General features: G+C 38.8%; 1 pseudogene; it reads left to right on the top strand.

The window, feature by feature from the left end:
* Positions 1 to 2,752: 2,752 nt before the first annotated feature.
* LOC127431270 (outer mitochondrial transmembrane helix translocase-like) lies at positions 2,753 to 10,361 on the top strand (annotated as a pseudogene).
* The last annotated feature ends 11,945 nt before the right edge of the window (positions 10,362 to 22,306 follow it).

Here is a 22,306-nt window from a genome sequence, read left to right as displayed (position 1 = left end):
ATTGTGCAGTAAGATGTATGCAAAAAGAATAGATAGACAGACAGACAGACAGACAGACAGACAGAATGAAAGACAGACAGACAGACAGAAGGATAGATACAGTAGGTATGGACAGATGGATAAACTGACACAGACAGATAGATAAAGTTTTCTAAAAATGTACCATTTCACACATTATGCAAGTCAAATGCATTGCGAATGCAGGTTTCAGTTTGACTCTGAAAGAAACTTCAAACCAATCATTTCTAAAGACAAACAGTTTAATAAAAATAAAGAATTAAATAAAAAAACATTTGTCACGTTATCAAAGTTCACATTGTCTCCTCTACTAATTGAAAGATTGAAGAAATTAGATGAATGCATTTCTCAGTTTACATCCATCACAAGATGATGCAAGCACCATGGCAACTAATCAAACACATCAATTCTTAGTTTAGCCACTGGCTTGGTGCCAAAACCAGATCCTATTCTCTGAGATAATGAGCCCTTAATGCAAGCAAACATCCATTCTTCAGTTCAATTAACCTTCTATATTTAATACAGCCATGCCCATTGCTAATTTTTGGAGGCTGTACAATCACAAGTGTTCTGTCTTTTTCTGTGTCATCTGGCTTCATTTTTAATATACCATGTCTGCCCTCAAGTGGTCTAAAAAAGGAACTGAGGACTGGACTGGCAAACTGGTGATGAAAATATGAAGTTAATTACTATCCATCAATGACAATGGGAGGGTACAGAATGATTATACAACCCTCCTGATGAGCTTTTTTTTTTTTAAGAAGCAGCCACTATAATTGGGTGGAACGTACCTTGTTCAAGAAGTGTCTAGCCTACATCTTATAGATCCTAAATGTTGTGTGCATTTGGGACGTCAGATAAGTAAATTGAACTGCAGTAATGCAAAGTTGTATTCTACACATTTTACATGACCAGATGTGTGTCTTTAATGAACCATTTTTTTGTTGCAAAACAACATCTGTAGTTTTACAATTATAAACTACTTCATCAGCTACCTACTGCTTGTCTGTACAAAAAGACAGACAGACAGACAGGCAGGCAGGCAGACAGACAGAAGGTTAGATACAGTAGGTATGGATGGATGGACAAACTTACAGACAGACAGACAGTCAGACAGATAGATAGACAGACAGTTGATAGATAGATAGATAGATAGATAGATAGATAGATAGATAGATAGATAGATAGATAGAATGACAGATAGACAGACAGACAGACAGAAGGATAGATACAGTAGGTATGGACAGATGGACAAACTGACAGACAGACAGACAGACATATAGAGAGACAGACAGTTGGTAGATAGATAGACAGACAGGCAGACAGACAGACAGATGGACAGACAGCCAAACAGACAGACAGATGCATAGATAGATAGAGAGATAGACAGACAGACAGACAGACAGACAGAAGGATAGATAGACAGACAGAAGTATAGACAGACAGAAGGATATATACAGTAGGTATGGACGGATGGACAAACTGACAGACAGTCAGACAGATAGATAGACAGACAGACAGATGATAGATAGACAGACAGACGGATGGACAGACGAACAGACAGACAGACAGACAGAAGGATAGACAGACAGACATACAGATAGACAGACAGAGAGACAGGATAGATAGGTATGGTTGGATGGATGGACAAACTGACAGACAGTCAGACAGACAGACAGTCATTCAGTCAGTCAGTCAGTCAGTCAGACAGACAGACAGATATTAACATGGACAAACCACAAAACAAAATTAATTTAGCTTATTGTGTCCAAACCAACAGGGGATGTGTAGCCTTTGAATAACAGCAAAACGCTGTTATACAGGCCTCACATAGGAATCAAAGTATATATACATTGTTTCCGGCCGGCACGCGTACTGCGGTTACACAAGTCTATAGCTGACGATGCTGTGAAATGCGAGAAGATTTTATAAACTATTCCTTTGACAAGATGCTTATGTCTTGTGAATTTACCCTTAGGACTGGACTGTGGTTTATGTAATTATAAATCCGCAAATCGCAGCTGTCCTTTAAGTCTATTTGGAAGACATGACACTTCTATGATAAATTCATTGCAAATAAATAAATATATTTAAATACGTCAATATTGATGGTATTTTGCCAGTGGAATTGTATTACAGTATTAGGTCGTAACAAAATTATTTTCTTTTTCTACTATAGAAATTATATTATTTTACATATGAGTATGAATCCCCAACTTTGAATTGATATGTATTGTCATTTCACCTCTCATAATTAATGTTGATGCAGATGCTGATCTGAAGTTCAAGATTAGAACTCCAGGTACAATTGCTGTGTCTCGTTTGGAAGGCTGCGTCCTCCGGAGGTCGCATTTGTCGGCCGCATACGTCATCGAGGCTGTCTTGTATCATGTTCTTTTTTTTATTATTATTTATTTATTTTTATTTTTTCTTGTCTTTCTTTTTCTTATTTTTTATCTATTGTCAATGCCTTTTATGTATATGCACTTATATTTGTACAATTGTTAATTTTTTTGCATTCCCAATAAAAAAATTAAACGAAACAGCCTCGATAAAGTATGCGGCCGACAAATGCGACCTCCGGAGGATGCAGCCTTCCAAACGAGACACAGCCAAAGTGTGCATGTTACATTTAACCAGGATGTGCTGTAACAAATTTCCCCTGATCTCTTTTAGAGTGACACGCCCATTTTATTCTTCTAGCCCAAAGGGCTGACAGCAGGGGCGGAGCAAGATGATTAGTCACATTCCTCGGGACGCCCTCCTCAGTCCACTCAACCGAAATGAGGTGGTGGGGATGCTCGTGAGACTTACCATCTTTAGACTCAAAAACAAAAATCACAATCCAAGAAAAGGGTAAAGATATCTCTGCCACTGGACGTGTGCTGATATAATAATTAAAATAAACAATAAACTTTACAATAATTAGTAATTTTTAATTTCGTTGAAAGCTAATTTGAAAATGCATACACCATCTGTAGAAAATGTTTCATAAAAATTTTACATTTACCACCTTACAAAAGCACTCGTGACGGATTGTGACAGTTTTTACAGTGGGTGGAATGGGGTCCTGGGTCATTAAATATGCGTTTAAGTGTTGAAGGTTACCTAAATAAATAAATAAATAAAATAAAGGCAGATTAACAGTTTGTCCATGTGTGAATTAATAAAGTATAACTTTGTCTGTAACCTCAAATACACTTTTAATATAAGCATATAATATAATCAGATCAGCAGTCATTTATATTCAAATATAAAAATGTAGGAATCATATTTGTATTTCATTTCTAACAAATTGAGTGTGCATTAACTAAATGTCAGGATTAAAAAAACATTGTGAAATAATGTTTGTTAATGTTAGTAATGAAAGTGGTTATTTCATGGTTACACATTTGCACCATTATTTCACTATTATTTCTTGTAAATGTTTTTTTTTTATTTTTTTTATTATTTTTTTTTATTTTTATTTTTTTTATAGTTTGTGGCCTCTGATTGTTTTCCATTAATAGTCCAGCATTTATTATGCTTTCTTTCTCCTCTCCAGGCAGAGCGGTTTAGGTGTAGAGGGAGTCAGATTGACCGAGTACGAGATGAACATTGCCACTCACCTAACAGATCCTCTCAGCATTAAGGTATATACTGAATAAATGCTGTTGTAGTCATGCTAAAGACTTCATTTTATCCACAGTCATACTGTCCCTTCTGATCTTGAAAGAAGAAAATGCTATGAAAAAGTAAGGCATGAAGATTACCAATTCACTTTTCATTTACCATTAACTTGTTTGTTGCACTTGGACAATTACTTGTCATCCTAGCAGTTGTTTTTTTTTTTTTTCAGAATGACTTTGTATAGACACTGATATTAGGGGCAGTTCAGCTGAAATAACATTGGCTTTGTTGGGTTTTTTGAAATATTTCGCTGTTAAAAGGTGACCTGGAGAGATGTTGCTGGTTTAGATGAGGTCATCACTGATCTGCAGGACACTGTCATCTTGCCTTTCCAGAAATGCCACCTCTTCCATGGCTCTATACTCTTTCAGCCCTTTAGAGGTGAGACAATGACACAAGAAAGCACAGAACTGGCCGCTGCATTCTGTGGCAAGTTAATTTTTGACATTTTCTTAGACACAAGGATTATTTACACACACACACACACACACACACACACACACACAAAAGGTTGTTATACTATTGTTATCTATAAAAGTAGATTTATTTATTTACAGGTGTTCTATTGTATGGACCATCAGGATGCGGAAAGACTTTAATCGCCAAGGCAATGGCAAAAGCATCTGGATGACGCTTTATCAATTTCCAGGCCTCCACTTTGACAGACAAGTGGTATGGGGAACCACAGAAACTGACTGCTGCTGTATTCTCATTGACTGTCAAAATTCAGCTCTGCATCATTTTCATTGATGAAATTGGTAACTACTGAATAGGCTCTGAAAAAATGAGACCGATATTTACAGATTTGAGACATATGAGAGAAATATTACAATACCTGTTTGAAGATGCTGAATACAACATGTTGCCCCCACTGCAATGGTAAACTTGTCTATAATCACAATGGACATGCAGGTGTTTTATATTCATGGGTTGTTAGGGAAAATGTGGTACATTTGCATAATGACTGCAATGTTTTCATTGCTCTGGCTAAGCAGAGTATTTTCAATGCTGATGGAATTTGAATAATAGTGCACTGTGACACTGAAGAATGCCAGAAATGCACATAGACTCTCAGGCATTTAATTATCAGTATACTAGCTAAAACTGCAGTGAAAGTTATTATGATAATTAGTTATGTTACTTTTAAAAGCTCTACCACAATTTAAATTGAAGATGTTAAAATATTAACAACCAAAGACTGCAAAATAGTTACTATAATTTTGCAAACTGTTGCTTAATAGGCTCAAAGGTACAAAAGAAAGACACAGAATTTGAAAAAATTCTTAGGAATGCTATGGTCCTAATAAAGTACCCTACGTGGTGTTCTGCTGTTGTAGCCCATCCGCCTCAAGGTTCGACGTGTTGTGCATTCTGAGATGCTACTCACTACATTGTACAGAGTGGTTATCTTAGTTACCATAGCCTTTCTGTCAGCTCGAACAAGTCTGGCCATTCTCTGTTGACCTCTCTCATCAACAAGGTGTTTCCATTTGCAGAACTGCCGCTCAGTTGATGTGTTTTGTTTTTGGCACCATCCTGAGAAAACTCTAGAGACTGTTGTGCGTGAAAATGCCAGGAGATCAGCAGTTACAGAAATACTCAAACCAGCCCATCTGGCACCAACAGTCATGCCACGGTCCAAATTACTGAGATCAAATTTTCCCCCATTCTGATGATTGATGTGAACATTAACTGAAGCTCCTGACCCATATTTTTATGATTTTATGGATTGCACTGCTGCCATATGATTGGCTTATTAGATAATCGCATGAATAAGTAGGTGACAGTGCTCAGCTTGTGTACATTCTACACGTAAATCTGTTTCTAAATTCAGACTTGTTCCTGGGGAACCATTCCAGTATGGACCATGAAGCCACTGCCATCATGAAGGCCCAGTGCATGAGTCTGTGGGATGGGTTTGAGACAGGAGTCTGCAGCCAGGTAACATGCACTTACACACAAACTGTAGCTAAATGCATGATTCCCACAGAATCATGGAAAACCTGGAAATATCAGGGAATTTTTTCAGTTTCCAGACCTGCAAAAATGGAAATTGATAAAGTATTAAAAAGTGGTAAAAATGGAAAGTTTGAAGTTTCTATAACTACTATACATGTTTATTGTTATACACCACAACTAAAAATTGCTCAAGTCAAAGTTTCGAGAATAAAGTCGTAACATTACGAGATTAAAGTAGCAAAACTTTTGTCCATTTTGAAATGGCAACCACTACTACTGTACATCTGCATCTACATCTGCTCCACTTTGCTTGTTTCCACCTCACCACATTGATGTTACTTTTTTACAACTTTACTCTCATAATATGAAGACTTTAATCTTGTAATGCAACAACTTTATTTTCATAATGTTGACTTTATTATACAATTTATTTATTTTTTAATCTGGCACTTAAATGCCATCATATTATGAGTGTTATCTGTATTACAACATGATTTAAAAAAATCATTACCCAGTAGGGCTGTGAATTGATTAAAACAAATGTAACTAATTAAATCGCACAGTTTTCAGTGATTAAACGTGATTAATCGTGGTACTTGGTACATTAAAACAAACATTGAAATATAGTCATAAATGTATTTACTTTAACCAATTTCTTGCAAGTTCTTTGAGACGAAGTGTAGTAATCATTTATTTCAATTATTTTAATATTAACAAGACTTATAAAAAGAGATTTTACGAGTAAATCTTTGATACAAGTATATGTATACTTGCCATAAAATCAGCTGACATGCTGTAATTAAAATTTGGGCAAAATCTTCTGCCATTTTCCAGTGGACTTTTTTAATATTACGATCAAATAGGCAGACTCAATTCACATCAATCTTTATTGGCAAGATAAACTTAAGTATACATTTCCAGTGCATTATTAGACAATATACACACAGATATATATATAAAAAAAAGAATGCTGAAATTTAATTTCCTGAAGTTTAAAATCTCACAACTATTATTTTCACTGGCTGCCTTCAGTCTCTATCAACATGGGCACCACTTTGATTTAAAAAGTGGTGGGGACAGTGGGGGAGTTGTCACAAAGTGGCAAATCTCATGAATATAATTATTAATTACAGTAGGTTAGGTGCAGATAATGTTAAATATGTTTTTACTGTTATGATAAATAGTCATTCTTGACTTGATGACCAATTCAGGTGCTCCAATAAATATTTCACATAATTAATTTGATAACTTGATCCATACATCTAACACTGTCAGTACTGGGATTTTGTTAAGTCAGTGGATAATTACATGGATCAGTACATTTTAAACAGAATGACTGATGGTCTTGTGGTGAAGTTTTCACCTCTAGTTCAAGGAGTTCCGGGTTCTTATCCGCCCTAATATAACTTTTTAACTTAATAAATGAAGATTGCATCTGTTCGTCAGTGGATGTACATCATTAAGGGGGACACATCTGTTTGCATTTTGCTTTGCGATTTAAATGGAAAGGAGCGCGAGCTGCGGAACAGCGGACTGAATAGAGCACGCATCTGTGTGCACAAGAGAAAATTGCCACCCGCTGACACAAAACACCACTGATAACAGCCGCAACTAGCACTCATTATAACATTAAAAATAACAAACTCCATTGCTGGATCTGCACTTATTATAACATACAAACATACACGTACAAAATGGAAACTCCTGCTCATGAATTGGAAATATTTCTTCTGCATTAGACAAATACCTGAAGAAAGCTATTTAAAAAAGTGGTGTGGACAAAACTGGCAAAAGTAAAAAGTGGTAGGGGCATATCCCACACATCCTATCCTTAAATTATGTCTATCGTGCACACGCTGGGCCTCTCTCACATGGCTTTGCTTTTAACAATGGTTCAGGGAGCATGAGGAGTCATTTTCACACATGAATTGGCCACCACAGAGTCCTGACCTTAACCCCATTGAAAGTCTTTGGAATGTGCTGGAGAAGTACGGAGTCGTTCGACTCTCGCGTCGTCAATACCGTCTTTAGCTTTGATTACAGCACACATTCATCATGGCATTGTTTCGACAACCTTATGCAACATCACAACCTTTATTTCCATGGCCGAGATCTTGTATTGATGACGGGAGAGTCAAACCACTCCGTAAAGTCTTCTCCAGCACATCCCAAAGACTTTCAATGGGGTTAAGGTCAGGACTCTGTGGTGGCTAATTCATGTGTGAAAATGATTCCTCATGCTCCCTGAACCACTCTTTCACAATTTGAGCCTGATGAATCTTGGCGTTGTCATCCTGGACTATGCCTGTGCCGTCAGGGAAGAAAAAATCCATTGATGGGATAACCTGGTCATTCAGTACATTCAGGTACTCAGCTGACTTCATTTTATTGCCGCATAACATTGCTGTGCCTAGACCTAACCAATTGAAGCAACCCCAGATCATAACCATTATTTAAATCTAAACAGCAATTTTGTGTAGTTCATACCCAATTTAATAAGGCAATTTTTTTGTTTTGTTTTCAGAATGCAGCTCAGAGGGAAGAGATCTTTAGACTTATTCTATCAGGTGAAAAGGTATACAATTCATGTATATTATTTTTTAGCATTAGAAAAAGAATAGTTTTGTCTGATTACAAGTTACTCCTTATATACAGTATATGCAAGTGTAGAGCCAAGGAGGGCGGGGCCGGGCTGGAATGAGACACACCCGGTCCCCAATCAGCCTGATGGGGCGCGCGAGGGATAAAGGCGGCCGGGGACGACAGTTCGAGAGAGAGAGAATTGCAGGCAGCTGTACTGTGTGTTTTTAGTTGTGTGTTTTTGGTTGTGTTTTTTGTTTAATAAATTGTTATTTAAGTTGTCAAGCCGGTTCTCGCCTCCTCCTTTCCACTGAACCCCCTTACAGCAAGTTATACCCCAAATGGACTGTATGGGTTTGCATTTCTGTCCCCTCCTCAGTTGAGTAATGCGATTAACCTGAAGGAAATCACAGGAAAATCTAAAGGCTACTCCGGCAGTGATCTGAAAGAATTGTGCAGGGACTCTGCCATGTACTGTGTCAGAGACTACATCCGCAAACAGCAGATGATGCAGATCGTAAAGCAGTTCCAGCTGGATGAAGAAGAAGAGTATGTTTAAGATATTTTGTGTCTAATATGTTAGCATTTTATTTGTGTGAATGACATGTATTTTTGAAAATGCATTCACATTTTTCTCTCACACACCTTGTCCTAATCAAGTGCAATGTGATAAAACAATAACTTTCATCTCCTTCTTGTTAATCTTTTTTTTGTCGGTTACACTCTGTTATTGTAATTTATGATGACACTGATACTAGTGCAAAGATGGTTGTATATAAATGAGTGTTAATGGGCAGAATACAGACAAAATAATGATGATAGGCATATCTTTGTGCAGATGTGTAGCACTTAAGTGTATTTGAGTAGATTAGATTCCTTTTGTATACTGTTCTTAGAAAATGTCTCTATGTGAGCGATCGTACAGATTTAGGTAAATTTGCACCAGCTCGCTAATAACTCTACACGCCGGTGTCTTCATGTTGACTGATATTAACTGACTGAACAGGAATTAGCTGTCGGCCCCAAAGTAGGTGGAGCTCTAGGGCACACCTACCGATGACGTGGACTAAAAGGTGTTTAGCAGCTGGTAAGAAGTTTTCCTGAAAGGTCACCCTGGCAAGCTATTACGAACCAACGAAACGAACTCAAAAACACCTTTTTGGCAAGATTTTATTTTTAACCTAAACCTTTAACCTATTTAAGATTTTTTTTTTTCATGGAAAAGTATGCAAAAAAATGTCCTACTCCCTTAAAGGTATTAATGAAATAAGTGTCCTGAGATATCTCAACTGTCTCTGTGACAGCTGTAGACAGCTAACAAAAATGTGTCGCGGACACTGATGCTCTTCACCTGTCAATCATTTTGCTCATTCTCATAGTGTTGTATTTGAAGCGGATCATTGTGGCTATGATTCATAATGTTTGTCAGCTGAGGGCGCTATCGTGCCACTGTTGAATTTGACAGCCACAGGAACAAAAAAAGCTGCTCTTTTGGTCTCACATTATATTTGGAGGGTGGGGTTTTGGATTGAGGGGGCGTGGCTAATTCAAAGGCTCAGTCACGTGAAAGCTTCAGAAAGCTAAAATCACCTACAGCACCTTTAATCTGATGCAACTGCTGCAACCGTCAACAGCATTTCACCCACAGTGAAATCTCAGTGGTCTAAAATCCTGCTCTATATATTTTATCTTATATAATATGCTCTGATTGGCTGTCTGCACAGCATTTTGCTTTTAGTGAAGACAGAACAAGTATTTCATATATTTGAAGTACACTCCAAACTTCACATCATGTCTAGATCTATATTCAAGGCTGGTCCCTGTCTTCATGTTTTGTTTTACGAGAAACAAACTTAGATGAGGGTTGTGAGGCTCTGTGATAACATTTCGCAAGTTTAATTGTGTAGTAGTGAGCATAAAAGAATATACTGTAATTCACAAAAAATTACTGCGAGACTCGTGTGCCTGATTTCCTCCCTGATGTCCTGTGGTCTGTCCTCAGGCACGTGGATGGCATGCAGCTGAGACCTGTGACTCAACTGGACCTGCTGTTTGGCCTAGATAAGATGAGAGAGTCCAAACAGGCCACCACTACAGCTGACCCAGCAAATCTAAGAGAGGTGCCACTGGACTGAAATCTTCTCACTGTTCACGCTAAAACACACTCTTGTTTTCTCTCTGTCTGCCTTGTCTTGTTCTCTGTCTTTTTCTGGTTCTTTTTCTATTTCTTTTGACATTACTGTTACATCTCAAGCATTGCATTGCACCAATGTTTTCATAGGCAGATACTAAAGATACTGACTACGTGAATATTAATAATATACACACCAAATTGAGCATTCTAAGTCTTGGATATTTTAATTTGTTTGAATAATCAAATATGAATCTTTTGTTTCTGTACTGTGTAGAAGCAAATATTGAACCACTATTTGGATGTAATGAGTGAGATAAATGCAAGCTACTTTAAGGGGACGCATACCCACAGGACGTGTTCTTGCTTTATGTTTGCCCTTGCTTTTTTGTTTTTTGATCTTGCTGCTTTTTCAGCGTCTCGCGCAGGAGCACCTTGGTTCCCTATCTGTCACTCACTCGACGTTGGTGTCGATGTAGTGACACTAGGGGTCACTTTTGGGAGCCCGAGACCCCTCTGTTCTTTGATAAAAGGCCAATGAAAATTGGCGAGTGGTATTTGCATGCCACGCCCCTGAACATACGGGTATAAAAGGAGCTGGTATGCAACCACTCATTCAGATTTTCTCTTCGGAGCTGAACGGTCATGCTCACTGAGCTGAATATTACTGTTCATTCACCATTTCAGCGGCTTCTCCCTCCTCTGCACTGGTGCACTGCAGAGAATGCCCCTGGGCGCTTCGGCAGAAAAACTAGAGAGTATATTTTCTGAAAGAGCATTTTTCCCCTCTAAAAGAGTATATATTTCTCTAAAAGAGCGCACAAACGGGACGTCTTTTTAAAGACGCGTCTTTTTAAAGATGCTTTTCCGATTGTGTGTTATTCCTGGTTGTGCTCGTTATCTCTCGCCTTCTAACGGTCACGATCACTGTCTTTCGTGTCTGGGCACTGCTCATGCGGAGACAGCGTTCGTGGATGGTCATGTTCTCATTGCGAGAATATGTCCATGGCAACGTTGCTCTGTAGTTCTCTGTACCTCTGTAGTTCTTCAGGGTCTACAGAGAGCCCCCTTTGAGCCTTTGCAGTCAGCCGAGCTTAAGGCACTCTCCTTGAAGACTGCGCTCACTTCCATCAAGAGGGTAGGTGACCTGCAAGCGTTCTCTGTCAGCGAAACATGCCTGGAGTTCGGTCTAGGTTACTCTCATGTGATCTTGAGGCCCTGACTGGGCTATGTGCCCAAGGTTCCCACCACCCCTTTAGGGACTAGGTGGTGAACCTGCAAGTGCTGCCCCAGGAGTAGGCAGACCCAGCCCTGTCGTCGCTGTGTCCAGTGCGTGCTTTACGCATCTATTTGGATCGCACGCAGAGCTTTAGAATCTCTGAGCAGATCTTTGTCTGCTTTTGGTGCACAGCGGAAAGGAAGGGCTGTCTCCAAGCAGAGGATCGCCCACTGGCTCGTTGACACCATAACTATGGCATATCTCGCCCAAAACATGCCGCCCCCGGTAGGGCTACGAGCCCATTCTACCCGTGGTGTAGCGGCTTCTTGGGCCTTGGCCAGGGGTGCCTCTCTAACAGACATTTGCGAGCAGCGGGCTGGGCAACACCCAACACCTTTGCAAGGTTCTACAACCTCCGGGTGGAACCGGTTTCGTCCCAGGTAGTGGCACGCAACAAGCGGATAAGCTCGGGATAGCCAGCCGGGTGTATCGCTTGCACATAGCGCCTTCCACCTCCTTTTGAGCTGAAGATGTGCGCTGTTAATTCCCAGTAGTGTTCACAAAATTTGTTCCCTGGTTGACTTCCTCCGAGCCCTGTGGCAGTCGAGTTTTCGGAGAGACTCGCTGCCGGCCCAGTACACGCGCTAACTTAGAGTCTGGTTCTGGGGTAGGTGCTCTGCATGTGGCGGTTCCCTGTAAGGCTAACCCCATGCGATCTATATCTTCTGCTAATTCGTTTCCCTGCTGGCAAACTGCATCTTCCTTGGGCAGAGCCCCTCTGCCCCAGTCTCCATGTTTGTAGTAACTCCTCCCCCATTGGGCAGGATCTACCTTGAAGGCTCTCCACATGGTTGGAAAGACCATGTGACGTATTCTTCCACTTAAACATCCCCCCCTCTCTTGGGGCAAGGTGTGGTCTCTGCGGTGTCCTCCCCTTGGGAGGGACACCCCCCAACTAGACATGGTGGCCCAGTCAGATAATCCCCCTTCTTTTTTAGGGAGTGGAAAAAGAGAAGGGGAAAAGAGGCCACGACTGGGTTAAGCCTGTCTCTATCTTTGGGTAGTCGACTTGTCCACAAAAAGGGCCGTTCGACACTCATAACTGTGTTGGGGGAGGTTACGTGTCGACCTGGTGTGCTGGCTATGAGGCACACAGCAAGTCTGCCCACCACACACTGCCAGTTCACATAACACAGTTCAGCCTTGTGGTGTTTTGTATAGGGACCCCTAGTGTCACTACATCGACACCAATATCGAGTGAGTGACAGATAGGGAACATCATGGTTACTGGTATAACCTCCATTCCCTGATGGAGGGAACGAGACATTGGTCCCTCCTGCCACAACGCTTAACTACCCGCTGAAATGGCCGGACCTTATATCGGCTCCTCAGCATAAAACCTGAATGAGTGGTTGCATACCAGCTCCTTTTATACCCATATGTTCGGGGGAGTGGCATGCAAATACCGCTCGCCAATTTTCATTGGCCTTTTATCAAAGACCAGAGGTGTCTCGGGCTCCCAAGAGTGACCCCTAGTGTCACTACATCGACACCAACGTCTCGTTCCCTCCATCAGGGAACGGAGGTTACACCAGTAACCATGACGTTTTTAGGTGCCGTGCCAAGTTTTATAGAACTTCAACTTTTAAAAATTTGCATTTAGCTCGAGAATGCATTTGGCTTTTTTAATAGCACAATGAACGATGCATTTTTAAGACACCATTTCACCAAACCTTTGAGTTCTGTTCCGTTCCTTTGCCCTCTGTCCAGTTGTTTCTGAATACTAGCTTGTCCTGTGGATGACCCCTTGTCTATAAATATTTTAGGAAAACATCAAGGCCTATATTCCCAAAACGCTGACATGAGTAGAAGAAGTATAGTATATTAATTGTCTTTGTAGTGTGCATGAGTGTTACACTAAGGTTAAACTGAATGGTGCATGTGTGATCGTCATTGAAAACAATTTAGCCATCATAAGATGATTAGACATTATTTATTTATTTATTATGGTGAGTTATAGTGTTAAGTAGTAGCAGTAAAAATATCTAAGAAAGCATATTGCAGACTGAAAGAAATCCCTAAAGACCAGCTTCTGGCTTGAAACTTCATCAAGGAGTTCTAACTTTCACCAGCTCTAAATGCTCATAGCTGCAACCACACATTTACTCTTTCCAGACTTTACCAAGAAGTGAAGAAAGAACTTTTCCAATAGACTTTATTTGAGTTACTATGAGGTGGAAGAACATGTCTGGCAGCGTAATTAACTGTCAAAATTCTTCAAACCTTGCTTATTAAAATGGCAAATAAGTGTTTTTGTTTACTCAGTTAAATGTGTCATCCTGTTATGTGCAGTTACATAATCGGAAATTTTTTATGATTTGACAACATGACACATACAGTATAGTATGAAATTGAAAACGTACGTGCTTGGCAAACTGTGTCCACATTTATTTCTATGTTTAAGGGAGTTATTTGGCTTTCTTTCAGCACCTTGGCACCAGATAACACCTTTAGTGTTGCTCTGTTCCACTTTGAATGATTGTTGTGCTTGTTTTGGAATCAGGTACTTTATATTAATTAATGAAAGTGACACCCAGGTCTGTTGTGTTGTTGCTATCACCATCTATTATCACATAAAATCTTGGTCTCTGTGTTAGGACAGTTTGACTAAGGATAATTAAATGCAGGTTCCTACTGTTGTGGAAAACCTGGAAGTATCAGGGAATATTAAAATTGTGTTTTCCAGGCCTGGAAAAGTAATGGAAATCATTGGCTAAAAATTTAGTTTGTGTAGAATATCACCATAATCTGTATCTGTATTTTTATCTGTTACTTTGACAAAATTATCTGTATCTGTCTCTGTATTCAGATAGAACTGGATGTGGGCGTGGCTTAAACCGGAAGTGTCTCAAAACTCATTTTAAAATGTAACACTCTTACATTTATAGTTTCTGTATATAAAATATGCCTCAGATAGGCCTATTTAATTATTGTTATTATTATTATTATAATAATAATTATAATAATAATTAATATTATTATTATTTAATTATATTATTTATATATTTTTATTTTTTCTCACCAGATGAATATGTAGGCTACATTAACTGTGGAATGTGTTTTTAGATTTGGTTTCTCCTAGTATTTTTGACATTAATATCTGCTGAAAAATAATTTTGCTTTATGTCTGCAATGTACAAGTATATGTTGTTGGGGCTTCATTCAGGAGCGGGTTTGGTTATTAGCAATAATTAATAATGATCAAAGATAATAATTATTTATTAAAATCAATAGAACTTTGATTAGAATCAACGTTAGCTTATTAATCCGTCAAATCAACAATCATCAAAGATAACTATCAATTATCAAAATCAATAGAATATTATCAAAGACAACTATTAATTGTTAAAATCAACAGAACATTGATTAGAATCAACATTAGTTTATTAATCCTTCAAATCAACAATCATCAAAGATAATTATTCATTATTAAAATCAATAGAACATTGATTAGAATCAACATTAGCTTATTTATCCTTCAAATCATCAATGATAACTATCAATTATCAAAATCAATTGAATATTAATAAGGTGCCGGGTTACCACCCTGGAATCAGGAACTAATAACCAGACAGTATAGCAGTCTCAATAAAGGATTTTTCTCTTAGGAAAGTTCATTCAAAAGGAAAACAATGAAGGCTTGAATCCGAGCACTGATATCCCCTGCCAGCCCTTGGCACAGGTGCATGCAGAATAATACCAAAACACTTCTCATTAAAGTATTACAAAGTTTATTGATGCAGTAATATCAATTAATATTCAATAAAAGGCAGTTGACTTCCAACTACAAACTAAACAGTAACATGATTAGATATGGTAACAGGTAAGCCTATAATACATGAGAGGAGGGTAGGTGTGTGTGTGTGTGTGGGGGGGTGTAAGAAGAGAAGGAGTGCACAAAATGGCTGGTGTGTCTCCCATGGAGAGTACGTCACGTGAGATTTCCAGCCAGAGAATGTGGCCGCGAATGTAGGTGGAGAGACTGGTTAATGGCGTCTGCTCATTTAACGTGTGTCTCTGCTGGTATGATAACTTGGGGACAAAGCTGGGCTCTATCGCCAAGTTATCTGTTCGCCAAATGTGTGTGCGGTTAGTATGAGAGAGAGAGAACAGTGCGACGTCACTGAAACCGGTTTAGCGATGGTGGGAGTGATGGCAACCGAAGTTTTATCACTCAGAGACGCGGTGAACAGCTTTTAATCCGTCCGCCACGGTTGCTGGTTCTTTAATGGATAAATTCAGTGTGCCAGTCTCACCTGCGATGGTGGAAATGCACAAACAGGCCAACGTGGTTGGACAACAACACAGCAAAACAGCAATGAGTGGACTCAGCGGTACATAAACAGTACAAGCGATAACCTTGATACACAAGAAGACTATAATAATCTATCTCTGCCCAGATGCAAACCTCTTACTTGAGTCACGTGAGGACGCGGGTAGAATGTGTGATCGTCTGTCATTTGACTCCGACTCGGTTCCTCGAAGCTGATTCTCGGCGGGTGGGCGGAAATATCAGCGAAGTCGTCTCGGTTGAAGAAGGAAGATAAATCTTCTTTCTTCACTTCTGCAGGCAAAAGGGTGAGACACAGATTGCTCGGCAGTCTCCTTCGGATCCGTTAGCATGCTTGGTGGAACACGGAGAATCTCAGCTCATCCAGCGAGATGGAGATTGTAAGGCCAAAGTTCAGGTATGTACGTTACTTCCTTGGGCAACAAGGCTACACCTGGGAGCAGCAGGGCTGCAACTAGACGCGGCACATACTGTCGCTGGAAGCGAAGCTTAGGAGGAATGTCCAGGGGTTTTTACTCTCGATGACATCATGGTTGAGGGACACGTTCTGTCGTGCGTTTCATCCAATAGGAGTTGAGAGTTCGATCCTTCAGAATTTCACACCTAGGTGTAAAGTGAGCAAGGCTTGATGGGATCTGTAGTCTGTTTGGACTCCCTTTGTTTAATTTTGGCGTGGTTTTTGTGTTATCAGGCTTTGAGTGTTCCTACAGTGTATAGGCCCTCCTTTGTCTCCTATCTGAGCACATGAGGCCCAACAATGTTTAAGTTTATGTGCAGAGTGCAAGTATAACAATGTTATTCTGGAGGCATGAGGTGTCAAGCAATTGTGAAACGTCAAGCACACATTTTGCAGCGAATATTAAATACAAATACAAACCTTAAAAGAAATGAGAAAAAAATAATTAAGCCTACAAACAGGTGAAAGCACTGAAAATGTAAATAAGTTTTATGATAGGCTACACTTGAGGCTTATTTTGTGTGCACGTTTTAACATAATGGGGAGGACATAATTATTTAGTTAAATTACATGTGCGGAATAAGCGGAATGCAGTGGAATAAATAGCAAGAGTGAGCCTTTATAAATTTCTAGAAGAGAAAAGCAGGAAAAATGCGCATGTTTTGTTTTCTCCGCAATCCTCAGTGTGCAGGAATATTCTGAATAGATTTACAAGTACTTAAACCTCTATGGAGCATTTAAACTGTTTTGGAACAAAGGCTAAACCATGCAATTACCTTAAATTGGTGATGTGGATGTAAATGTGGTCAGCTTTAAGAGACGAACAGACGAGCTCCACTATAAAATCATCACTTCAGGAATTCAACATCGCGCTCAGGTTGGTTTATGAATCCTTACGTGTGAATTATGTGCAACAATTTGTGTTAATGTGTTAACAGACATTTTAAGAAGTAGAAAATGTGTATGATATAGTATCTTAGTTAATGTTGCTCTTGACAAGATTAGATTTATGAGATGCGCACAATTAACTGAGACTGAAACGGAGTCAAACCGTGGCCCTCCGATGAACTTGAAATCACACCATGCACATTTTCATTCATAAGGTTAACACTGTAGTAATATTGGCTTCACAGACTCCTCATTGCTTTGTAATTTTGGGTATGTTTATTTAAAATATCACTTAATACCTGTGCTCATTGGATGATCAGTCTATTTTTTTGTATTATTCGGATGAATTCGTCATTAGTGAAGTCATTAGTCGTCCCTTTCCTTCTAAGGTATTCGGCTTCGGGCACATCCATATACAGCATGTTGTCAGAATGCACATCTGTCAGTAAAAAGTAATCCAACACATGTTAAAGCTGATGTAAATTCTGCGACACTAGCTCCACTGAATGGAATTGTAAAAATAAGTGTTTTCAAAACAGATTTCCGAATATGCCCCTTGTCTGTTGTTGTTCAAACAGTCAGATAGTCCCGGCCACAACTCACGCCATTGGTTGAGTAACGTTATTAGGTGGGGTGTAAGCAGGTCTCTCAAAACAAGCAGGAATTTTTATAGTGCCACAGAGACACAGAGCTTACAGTTTTCGAGAAAATTAATCTATGAATGGCTTACTTATAGGGGTTGGATAGGAGAAAGTATTTTAACACTGTAAAAGTTACATACTTCAGCTTTAATGGCAGCCTTTGGCCTCCTCACTTTGCTACCTCGATTTCAGTCACCACATCTGTGCAGAGCTTTCTGTTCTTAACATAAATAAAATGGGAAGACATAAGAGAAGCTATTGACATTCAGCTTTTTGCTGTACTCTCGGCTTCATTAGCAAAAAAACTGCATAACCTTTCAATCCCATGTATGAGTCATAATTTCCCTTGCTGATGCACTCACTTGCATCAGAAAGCACTCTGCTCACCTGTTGTTCTGTCTCTTGACAAACAACTGAAAATTGAAAAGAACTGAGTTGCTGAGCTCATAATATGCAGTATTTCAAGAAAGGCTGAAAGTACAAAAATAATCTGTTTCTTGGCAGTGTAGAATATATTTATATTAGCTTTACATCTTTTAAATATAATATTAATCTGGGCAGTTTAATTAATGCAGATCAACTCCAAAGAGAGGTGGGGGTTTTTCCCCCCTCACTGTCAGCAGCAATAGTCCACAAGAGGGCAGTGTGTGTGTTGCAATGTTTTCTGAGACTGGTAAAAATTTCATTCAATGACAGTCCTAAAAGCTGAAGTAATTATTTTTTTTTTTTAATCAGTGTTAAAATACCTCCTCCAACTTGCTATGCAGAGACATCTATAAACCATTTATAGGTTGATTCCCCTGATGTTTGAGCATCCCAGCCAGCCCGACACAGCAACATTGATCCAATGAACCAATGGCGATGGGACTACCTGTTTTTCCAACCAATGGCAGATGGCGTGAGAGTTCGGAAAAACCTGATAGAAAATAATAATAATTTTTTCAATTCTATTTGGTGATGGAAATTACACCGTTCAGCTTTAATTCCTGACCTAAGGCTGTGTACCAGCACTGAATCTGAGAATAGATCCACAGCTAGAAAATACAGGTGCATCTCAATAAATTAGAATGTCGTGGAAAAGTTCATTTATTTCAGTAATTCAACTCAAATTGTGAAACTCGTGTATTAAATAAATTCAATGCACACAGACTGAAGTAGTTTAAGTCTTTGGTTCTTTTAATTGTGATGATTTTGGCTCACATTTAACAAAAACCCACCAATTCACTATCTCAAAAAATTAGAATACATCATAAGACCAATAAAAAAAAAAAACATTTTTAGTGAATTGTTGGCCTTCTGGAAAGTATGTTCATTTACTGTATATGTACTCAATACTTGGTAGGGGCTCCTTTTGCTTTAATTACTGCCTCAATTCGGCGTGGCATGGAGGTGATCAGTTTGTGGCACTGCTGAGGTGGTATGGAAGCCCAGGTTTCTTTGACAGTGGCCTTCAGCTCATCTGCATTGGTCTCTTGTTTCTCATTTTCCTCTTGACAATACCCCATAGATTCTCTATGGGGTTCAGGTCTGGTGAGTTTGCTGGCCAGTCAAGCACACCAACACCATGGTCATTTAACCAACTTTTGGTGCTTTTGGCAGTGTGGGCAAGTGCCAAATCCTGCTGGAAAATGAAATCAGCATCTTTAAAAAGCTGGTCAGCAGAAGGAAGCATGAAGTGCTCCAAAATGTCTTGGTAAACGGGTGCAGTGACTTTGGTTTTCAAAAAACACAATGGACCAACACCAGCAGATGACATTGCACCCCAAATCATCACAGACTGTGGAAACTTAACACTGGACTTCAAGCAACTTGGGCTATGAGCTTCTCCACCCTTTCTCCAGACTCTAGGACCTTGGTTTCCAAATGAAATACGAAACTTGCTCTCATCTGAAAAGAGGACTTTGGAACACTGGGCAACAGTCCAGTTCTTCTTCTCCTTAGCCCAGGTAAGATGCCTCTGACGTTGTCTGTGGTTCAGGAGTGGCTTAACAAGAGGAATACGACAATTGTAGCCAAATTCCTTGACACGTCTGTGTGTGGTGGCTCTTGATGCCTTGACCCCAGCCTCAGTCCATTCCTTGTGAAGTTCACCCAAATTCTTGAATCGATTTTGCTTGACAATCATAAGGCTGCGGTTCTCTCGGTTGGTTGTGCATCTTTTTCTTCCACACTTTTTCCTTCCACTCAACTTTCTGTTAACATGCTTGGATACAGCACTCTATGAACAGCCAGCTTCTTTGGCAATGAATGTTTGTGGCTTACCCTCCTTGTGAAGGGTGTCAATGAATGTCTTCTGGACAACTGTCAGATCAGCAGTCTTCTCCATGATTGTGTAGCCTAGTGAACCAAACTGAGAGACCATTTTGAAGGCTCAGGAAACCTTTGCAGGTGTTTTGAGTTGATTAGCTGATTGGCATGTCACCATATTCTAATTTTTTGAGATAGTGAATTGGTGGGTTTTTGTTAAATGTGAGCCAAAATCATCACAATTAAAAGAACCAAAGACTTAAACTACTTCAGTCTGTGTGCATTGAATTTATTTAATACACGAGTTTCACAATTTGAGTTGAATTACTGAAATAAATGAACTTTTCCACGACATTCTAATTTATTGAGATGCACCTGTAGATGTAGTAATCACCTAACATATGACATAATTACTGTAATAAATTGCAAGTCATTTTCCTAGATGGCAAGATGTGTATTCATGCATTTATTTCTGATAGTTATGACTGTCAAGTCTCAGATACTAAAGATATGGTATGCACATATAATACTGTAACTACAATACTGTACACATCAAATGGAGTGTCATCAGTCTTGTGTATTTATAACTTGTTTAAATGAGAACAGATGAGGATCATCTGATGTTTGCATATTGTGTTAAAGCAGATATTGAATGGCAATTGTGATGATTATTACTGCATCTTATATGCAGTACATTTTAGTAAAGATTTAGAAAAAAGCTTGGTTTCTCTAAACACTAGGTTTAACTGAACTAGCCTTGTAGCCATGATTGTCTATACAATGGGCCAAAAAAATATTTGAACACTTAAAGGAAAATTCCAGGTTCAATTTTTGGAGGGTTTAGGCAGAAATGTGAAGCTTATAATTTGATAAAAACACACATAAATTCCTCTGTTATTATTTGAGCTGTACATTTTTTTTTTTTTTTTTTTAAATCATCATTTGTACAGTCATTTTAGGGTTTAGGGTTTGTTGACATTACATCGTCATGGCAATGAAGTTGTAAAATTGGCTATAACTTTACACAGAAATGGTTAGGAAGTGATTTTATCACACTAAAGTCATGTTAACACAAACATTGTTTGTCTTGTGGCTGTACTTTTGAAATAGTGAGTATTTTAATGTTAACGGATTGGCCCCCATTCATGTCCATTGTAAGTGCCTGACTTGAACCAAGATTTTTTTTTTTTTTTTTTAAATAAGGGATGGGCAAGACAACATACATTTTTGTGGTAATCAGTATTAGGCCACAAATGCTGTCAATTGAGCTTAACTTGTATTGAACCCGGAATATTCCTTTGAGCCACACTTAAGTGTATGACTGTCCTTGCATTATATAAAAAAAAATCAAACCAACTTGCATTTATTTTAAAGAAATATAGCACAAGCACAACATTTCACAAAAAGATGAATAAAAAAAGTATTTGGACACTTTCTGGTTTTCAGATGTTACTGGAACATGTTCATAGTTAATGTGATAAAGTGCCCTCTGTTTGGACACTTGTGTGAACTTGAGGGAAAATTACTTCATATATTCATTAAAATTCTGTGTGTTAAATCCCTGTTTAGTCGAAGGTCATTACAAATATGGCTAAAGTGAAAAGAGTAATGGTAAAATATTCAAAGAAATCTTTTACCATTACACACTAGAAGAAATGGTTAATAGACAGCTTTGCATCCATCTGACTTGAAACAATATTTCCAAATGCACCTATATGATGGCTTCTAATTCCAAGTGATTTATATATGTGGAGCCAATGGTCCCAATGAAAAAATAGCATAATAAAACTGTAAATAAAGACTTCATAAAAATCTATAAGTTTTAGTGATAGGGTTAGAGAATAGAAAATATCATCAGCATAGTATAAAAGCAATAGAAGTCCCCACCAGGATAGGAAAAAAAAATGTTTTTGTGTATGCATGCCCCTTTAAATGACCCTCCGTTTCTTCTTCATTGGCCCCTGGTCTTCAAAGGTCACCATCAATAGACAGAAAAACAAAGCTAACAAGAAAAAAACATGCTTTTTAATCTGTTTTCCAAGTACTATTCATTCACCACTCCTCTGTGATTTAATTGATCTGATTTATGAGAGTTCTTTTAATAATTTTAAGTGCCTGAATGAACGTGTTGTCATCCTGCTGTGGC

The sequence above is a fragment of the Myxocyprinus asiaticus genome, chromosome 3 (genome assembly GCF_019703515.2).
Source record: "Myxocyprinus asiaticus isolate MX2 ecotype Aquarium Trade chromosome 3, UBuf_Myxa_2, whole genome shotgun sequence".
Classification (NCBI taxonomy): domain Eukaryota; kingdom Metazoa; phylum Chordata; class Actinopteri; order Cypriniformes; family Catostomidae; genus Myxocyprinus; species Myxocyprinus asiaticus.
This window is presented reverse-complemented; position numbering and strand designations above follow the sequence as displayed.